Genomic DNA, 2107 nt, shown 5'->3' on the forward strand with positions numbered 1-2107 from the left:
TTAGTTCAGTTATGTCTCCTTTTTCAGTTCCGATAGCATTTGTTTGAATCTTACCTATTTCCCTAGGCTACCTATGTTTTTTAAATTTCACTTATCTTCCAAATTCAAATTTTAATGAAGTTGATTTGTTTTCTGTATTTGTGATAGTCTATATCTTTTCTATGATGTATCTCTTTATGTTAATTTTATATTTATCTTTTTATCTCAATGAAAATACCAATGCCTTTTTTTTTAAAGGAATCTGAAAAGTATACTAATTCATAGGGAACCACACAACACATGGACGTAATAAAACAATCATGAAGAGGAGAGAACCTGGAGACATCACACGTCTTCCTTCTAAATATATTGCAGAGGTACATTAACTCCCACAGTGTACTGCTGGCATGAAATGAGACATATAGACCAGTGGAGCTCATTACGGAGCCCAGAAGTAGAATTGTGCAGATGCAGTCAGCAAATCCTCCATGAGATTTCCAACAATGCACAGTGGGGAAAGGATCGTGTCTCTTAAACATGGGGTTGACTAGGGGCGCCTGGGTGGCTCAGTCGGTTAAGCATCCAACTTCCAGTCACGTACTGATGTCATGGTTTGTGGGTTTGAGCCCCACATCAGGCTCTGTGCTGACAGCCCAGAGCCTGGATTCTGTCTCTGCCTCTATCTCTGTGCCTCCCCTGCTCATGATTTGTCCCTCTCCCTCAAAAATAAAAGAAACATTAAAAAATGGTGTTGATATATGCAAAATAATGCAATTAATGCAAAATACATGCAAAATAATGACATTTGGCCATAATATTGCATCATACATATATGTCAACACAAAAAAAACTCAAAATGGATTAAAGATTAAGCAGAACAGCTGACCCAAAATGGCTTCGAAGAAAACACACAGGATAAACATCATGACATTCTCTTGACAATGATTTATTTGATACCAAAGCAAAATCACAGAGAACCTTGGCAGACAAGAGGGACTGCATCAAACTAGAAAGGGGGCAAATCAAACAGTAGCAGGGTGAGAAGGCAGTCTATGAAATGGGAGATATTACATTAAAAATATTGAAAAGGAGTTAATATCCAAAATACAGGAGGGACTCCTTAACATCAAGAGCAAAAATCACAATTATAATCATAACAGTAAGCACATCACCTGATTAAAATTTGGGTCAAGCATGTAAATATCCATTTCGCTATTAAGGTTGAAAAAATGTCCATCCAGCATATGAATGGTGTTCATCATCACTAATCATCAGAGTATTCCACCCCCGATCCACTGAGATATCACCTCACAACTGATAGCAAGGCTATTATAAAATAAGGCAAACACAACGAGAACATCTCAAGTGTTGCTGAGGATGTGGAGAACAGGCAATCCTACAATTCACTTGATGGGAGTGCAACATAGTGTAGCTACTATGGAAAACTGTGGTGAAATAACCCACTAAACTGAGTTCCTAATCTGCTCCCATACAGTTGACTTCATGTCCAGCTGAGTGTGAGGAAGGTCTGGGCCTCATGTTCTGTGGAGAGGAGGTGCAGAGACAGGTGGATCCAGTGGATGATTCCTTAACTCCTTCAGTAGAATGGACCCCTGGCTGACCGTTTTGTAAGACTTGATTCAGTGTGCCTCCCCACTGGTTGTCTCTGGTTTCCTGAACTGGATGGAGAACAAAAGGAGTGAGGATAGAAACTACTCTTTTCTCTCACAGGAACGTGTATATACTGAGAATCCTTGAGAGAAAGTCGCGGAGTTGATGAAGATGCTGTAGGGTTTCGACAACCACAAGGGTCTTTCCTCATGGTCTCTCTTCATGGGCATCAAAGGAAAACCTTAAGGAAAGTAAAAGGAGAGAGGAGCTGCTCAAATGTATTAAATTTAGATCACTTGAATGAGTCAGTCTCCTCTGTTTGAAAATCACTTACATGTATTTTAAATGGTGGCCCGTGTACTTGTGAGGCACAGGTCTGTATATGAGTTGATTTATCCCTAAGCTTGGTCTCTGTCAAGGTCGGCACTACTATATGACTGTTCACTCTAAACGTTAGAAGACATCTGTGTTTGTAAATGGTTTAGGAAGCAGTGTGTGCTGTTTACTGGTCAGCATG

The 2107-nt window shown here is 39.9% G+C and overlaps 1 long non-coding RNA gene across 1 annotated transcript; it reads left to right on the top strand.

The window, feature by feature from the left end:
* The first annotated feature begins 795 nt into the window (after positions 1–795).
* LOC121023331 (uncharacterized) lies at positions 796–1891 on the top strand. The gene is made up of 2 exons (XR_005787346.1): positions 796–1607; positions 1711–1891. It is a non-coding gene; the product is annotated as an uncharacterized LOC121023331 (long non-coding RNA).
* The last annotated feature ends 216 nt before the right edge of the window (positions 1892–2107 follow it).

This window comes from Herpailurus yagouaroundi, unplaced genomic scaffold (genome assembly GCF_014898765.1).
Source record: "Herpailurus yagouaroundi ecotype Mexico unplaced genomic scaffold, PumYag 552, whole genome shotgun sequence".
NCBI classification, from domain to species: Eukaryota; Metazoa; Chordata; class Mammalia; order Carnivora; family Felidae; genus Herpailurus; species Herpailurus yagouaroundi.